This window comes from Phoenix dactylifera, chromosome 1 (genome assembly GCF_009389715.1).
Source record: "Phoenix dactylifera cultivar Barhee BC4 chromosome 1, palm_55x_up_171113_PBpolish2nd_filt_p, whole genome shotgun sequence".
In the NCBI taxonomy this organism is placed as follows: domain Eukaryota; kingdom Viridiplantae; phylum Streptophyta; class Magnoliopsida; order Arecales; family Arecaceae; genus Phoenix; species Phoenix dactylifera.
Window position 1 is genome coordinate 20811089 of NC_052392.1, and position 6376 is coordinate 20817464.

The window sequence follows — 6376 nt, forward strand, 5'->3', positions numbered from 1 at the left end:
TCCCAACGGTAACATTGTCAGGAAATGCAGACTGTGTCCAACGGCTCTTTTTCTTGTCTCTAACGGCTATATTCTTGTTTCCACGCCATCTAAAGCTATAAAAACAAGAAGAGAGCTAGGGGAGAACTCATGGAAGTGGGAGAGAACTTTTAGGGAAGAGATTCCAAACAGATTACAAGGGAAATCTCCCAAAAGCACAAAAGGGCCATTCAAAGTGAAATAGAGGGAAGAAGAGCATCCAAGTGAATCCCAGAGCTTTCTCTCCATCCGTGTGCTGCCTCGGTGATCCTCCACTTCGTGCCAAATCAGAAGAGGGTCAAGTAAAGAAGAAGTCGAGCTCCTTCATCTTCCAAACTCGTTTGAGGACTTCACTTTACTCTATTTGCTTATAGTGTTATATTTGCTTGTTTAAGAAGCTTTGATTTATCTTAAACTTTGTTTTAATATTTTGTAACTTGATTCAATCACGGGATTGAATCAAGGGGTAAAGGTTTGTTGGTGAGCCAAAGGAAAAACCAACGGGTAAAGGTTTGTTGGTGAGCCAAAGAAAAAACCAACGGGTTAAGGTTTGTTGGTGAGCCAAAGGGAAAACCAACGGGGTTTTAGGTTTGTTGGTGAGCCGAGGGTAAAACCAACGTGTAAGGGTTTGATTGTGATCCCGGAAAAACAATCGGAGTGGTTCTAGTCGGTGAGCCTGGAAAAACCGACCGAGTTCGTTGTGACCTCGTAAAACAACAAGTTGGGTTGTGAGCTTGTAAAACAACCGACTGTAATCTGTAGGATTATAGTGAAATTCCCAAGAAGTCTTGGGGAGTGGATGTAGGTGCTGGGGTGCACCGAACCACTATATGTCTGTTGTGTTTGTAATGCCTCTTGTCATTGTCTAACTAACACACTTACCCAGTTAGATAAATTGCTTGCTTTACTGTTATCCGCACATCCTTTAGTTGCAAGCATACATCAAACCGTTGCTAAGTTTGACTTTCACCGTGCATCCATACAACTTAGCATAATTAATCAAAAACTTTCAGAAGTAGGTTAAAAGTTTTAAAAGACCCAATTCACCCCCCCCTCTTGGGTTGTATCTACTGGACAACAAGTGGTATCAGAGCAGGTGCTCAAATATTATTTGTAGTCTTAACCGACTAGAGCCAAAGATCATGACAACTCAAATAGATAGTTTTCTAGGAGAAGGACAATCAATTGATACACCTCCACTGTTTAATGGTATAAACTACCCACATTGGAAAATACGCATGCGCATTTTCATTCAATCACAAAACTATTATCTATGAAAAATCATAATAAATGACCTTCACATACTCTCTCATATTAATGAGAAGGATTTAGCACAATTAAATGCTAATGCTCTGAACATATTATATTGTGCTATTCAAGAAACAAAGTTTAATGAAATTTCTGCATGCTTATCTGCTAAGGAGATCTGGGATACTTTAGAAAATATTTATGATAAATCTCAGATTAGCTCTCATATGCTTCAATTATATACTAACAATGAGACTGCAGAAAAGGGTGATGAATCTCCCTCAGTCGAGTCGACTCCAAGTAGCTCAGAGTCGACTCCCAAGTTAGTCGAGTCGACTCCAATAAGGTCCGAGTCGACTCCGAGGCAAATCAGCTTCCTAAAGACAAAGAAGAAGAGGAAGCAAGAAGAAAGGAAGAAAGAGGTAAAGCGCAAGAAAGCCTTGACCAAGAGAAAGTCAGACAAGGAATTGAAAGTTAGGAGCAACAATGAACTACAAGAGGTAACTAACTTATGTCTTATGGTACAAGAAGATAAAGTAGAATCTGAATCTAATCTTACACCAAATGACTTTCATGAAAAATATTCTTATGATGAACTTTTAAATGCTTTTCATGATTTGTATAGTGAATGTAGAAAATTAGCTAGGAAAAATAAAAATCTTAAAAAGCTAAATTTGGAAATTTCAAAAGAAAGAAATTCTATTACTGAAATACAAGACAAACTAAATTCTGAAAATAAAAGTTTAAGGTCATTTTCAGAAGAATTGATTCAGAAAAATCATAGCTTAATTAAAGAAAATCAAAACTTAAGTAAAGAAATTAATCAATTAAAATTTTTTATTAACAAATTCACCGTAAGTTCAGAACGATTAAAAATGATGTTTGAAAGCCAATATGTTGCTTGTGATAAATTAAAACTTGGCTTGATTCCTTTACTTAACAATAAATCTCTAGAGAAAAAGGTTATCAATTCATCAAGCAAACCATTAAATAAGATAAGTTATTTCAAAAATGAAAAGGATGGGAATAACAACTTTACCTATCGTTCTAGTATAATTAAATCAAATGGTAAAGTTATTACTATTAAACAGATATGGGTTCCAAAAGGAACCATATGTCCTAACTCTCAAGGACTCAAGCAAGCTTGAGTACCCAAAATGAGAAAATGAGGATGTACACATAGGTGTACCAAGGTACCTATGGAACATAAAGAAACTTAAAAAGTTATTAACAAAAAAAAATAATAATGAAATCAGTAATTCTTGCATCTCATCATTATTTGTGCTTTAGTATTTGATATGATTTGCTAGTAGTGATCAATTTTGTGATATAGAAAATACTTTTGGAAATATAATCAAATCTCTTCATTTTTTAGTATACTTTACTCACTATTGGATAAGTTGCTAAATGATTAATCAATTTATTAAGAATAACTCTATGAATTCTCTATATGCTTGATTGAGAGTTATTATCCATGGCATTATTGTTTATTGATCATAGATATGATAATGTGTACTTGGTATGCTTTTGAATATATGCACTATGAATACCAAGAAACCATCCTTGGCATATAAAATCAACTCATGCTAGTATGTACTTAATCTCAAAAGACCTTGCCATAGGCTTACTTAGATTATCTACTTAAAGGTCAAAGTTTTGCTATGCATGCTAACTAAGGAAACAAACAAAAATCATTTCTAAATCTAAAGATGTTGTTTCCATCTCCAAGTTTTTCAAAAGCTTACATTGGATTTATTCTTGAAAAATAAAACTGAAGTATTTTTCTGTATTTACTAAATCTTGTAAAAGTGGTTCAAATGATAAAGGTTTCCAAACTGTGAAGATAAAGAGTATCATGGCACAGTGTTGAAAACCAAAATCCTGATAAAGGTTATACAGAAAATAATATTAAATCCAATGATTTCAGCACCAAGAACACCATAAGCAAAATAGGATTAATAGAATTCTTGAAGAAATGAAAAAGACAATTATGTATGATAGTCATCTACTTAAATAATTTTTAAAAGACTATCATCACTGCTTGTCATACATATGATTTCTATTTTTGATGAAAATTTTGATCTTCTGAAAAATGGAAAATGAACCATTGCATATCTTTCATATTTTTCAGTCGTACATATTATTATGAAAATAATGTCAAATCTGATAGAGATATGTCTATCCTTGGATATCATTCATCAAGCAATGCATATAGAACATTCATGAAAAATTCTAGTTGTAGAAGTATCAATTCATTTTATTCTTTATGAGACTAATGATTTATTATCAAAATACTAAAATCAAATTAAATGATTAATCTTTTACATATGCACTTAATGAAGAAAAATTGATGACTACTAAAAGACTAAATCAAGAAAAGAGAAAATAGATCTTGATAAAGATTCTTGCATGATTAGAAGTAAAGATCATCATTATCATGTGCTTGCTTCATGAGCTTTATATTCTGTCAAATGAATGTGTAGAAGTCACTCCTATGTGGTTACTTCATTAAAAAGGAGATCTATGAAAAATAACCACCATATTTAAAAATACACATTACATATATGATAAAGCAATATGTGATTTAGAACAAGCATCAAAAGCATGATATATAAAAGCTTAAGCAACCTTTTTGATAGAAAGTAATAGTGATAAATCTATGCATCAAAAAGATGAATTTGTGATATCTTATTTGCTCAAAGTATGCATTGATGACATCATTTTTGGTTATACTAATGAAGAGTTATATTGCAAAGTGAGTTTGAAATATGATGAATGAATTAACATCTTCTCTCAAACTCCAAATTAAGACAAACAGGAAAGGGGATCTTCATTGACCAACGTTAGTCCACAAGAAAACTCTTATAGAAGATTGGCATGAAGAAGGTATATCTATGACCCCATCTTGTAGAATTTGAAAAGGATGAGCAAAGTAGATCTATTGTGTTAAAGCTGTATTGAAGCATGATAGAATAATTATTTTATCATACAGCTAGTAGACCAGATTGTATGCTCATTATGTGACCTTGTGCAAGACTTCAATCTAACTTTAATTAATCATATTTTATTGATAACAAATAAATCATAATCTGAATTTTGATAGAAACAAATGTTAAAGATAAATTGATTAAAACATAGTTAACATATCTTATTGATAATTATCTTAAGCAAATAGAATCTAAACTAAATTGACTTAAACTATCTTGGTTAATGAATCTATCTCTTTAGTTCAAATGATATGTGCTTGCTTATATTTAGGCAATCTCTTGAGTAAAGTGACTCAACATGCAACTATTGTCATATCTTATATTGAGTCATCTAGTTAAAAAAAAATATATATGTTGGATGAATGCTTTGTATCTTAAAGAAACTAATGACCTTCCTTCAAGAAAGAAAAATGAGAAATTTCAACTTGAAGGATATCTTCATGTAAGATACACTAAACATTCACATGCAAACAAGAGAGAGGATCTTCTTCAGCCAAAAGTTCACACATAAGAAATCTAGTTTGGCTTGAAGAACATATAATGAATAGGTAATTTAGATACCTTTCTCACAAATTAGTTGAGCAAAGTCAGTAACTTAAATCTTATTATGGCATGATTAAATTCTTTAATTATTAATTTTTGATATCATGTCTATATGTGTATTGACTGACTTATACTTTTAGAAATTATTTCATGGTTTGCCCAAACTAAAATATATCTTTGCCTATGTCATAACCATGAAATACACAAGTATATACTTAAAATGTTGATGTAAAATAACTTGTGAGAAGTTATGAATCCTTGAGCATAATGAAAATGTTGTTTGCATGATATACATATATATGATACGTAAGATTAATTTTCTATTCTGCTCTCTCATGAAAATAACTTGAGAATAACAAAAAGAGAGAGAGATAAAGAAAAGAAAATGGATATTATTCAAGAGAAGTAAAATCCAAGTAGAGGCAAACACTTCAACCTTAAGGAAAAGCAAAACAAACTTAATATATTCGACACATTTGTGAGACTTGTGTGAGCATTCTTTTGGAAGGGATAAAATCCATAATTAATTACACTTAAACAGGGAGGTTTTGAAGTAAACATTTTAACCTTTCTATATTGCTCATCATAGGGATGGTGCCAATGGGGAGGCTAGTGGTAGTACCCGGCACTATTTGACCCAACTATTCGGTGTAGGGCATATTAGGGACGGCACAAGAGGGAGGCTAGTGGTAGTACCTCGTGCCCCTTCCCAACTCCACCGGATAGGGAGCAAATAGAGTATAGAGCATAAGAAAGTAAAAATGAAAGACAAAGTTAATAAAAATATATAAGAAGAATCAAGTCAATTTTTTTTAAACACTTGAAAACATACTTTAAGGATGAAATCAGTGCAAGATTATATATAAATAGGGGGAGTTTATTTGAAAAGGAATAGATTTTGATTCTTGACATGCTTGTTCTTAGTATTTTAATGCATGACTCAACACATGATATATTTTGCATATGGTATGATGTCTTGATTTATGAGTTCTCAATATTTTGTAATGCTCCATGCTTGGACAACTTGATTGAATGTTTGGAATATTACATAAAATTTTTGTTTGGCATTATTGAAAAGAAATTTTCAGATTGGTTGTTAACAATCATCATTAAAACCTGAAAGTTGAATAAAGGAGAAGAGAAGGATATCTCTATTTAGGGAAAATAAATTGATTTTGTTCTATCCTTCAACTTGCCTAAATTTGGTATATAATGTTCAAATTCGTACCAAAACTCAACATTTAATACAAAGATTCTGAATATGCTCTTATATGTTTGAAATATGTATTTTCAATCGTAATGATTTAAGATTAGCTATAATGTGGAAGATACATATCTCAAATTATGATTTTGAAAGCCTCAATTGAAAATCCTATGTAATTCAGAATCTGATTTTGTATACAAGCTTAAACTCAATATGATTTCTAAATAAAATCTTAATGTAAGAAAAACAGAATTTATTTTGATTGCTCCGATACGCATCCGAAACATATCATTTCTTATTTTCAAAGTATACTAATATTGGTTCAAATGATGTGTTTTTCGATGATCTTGATTGCAAACAAAAATTTCTAAATATA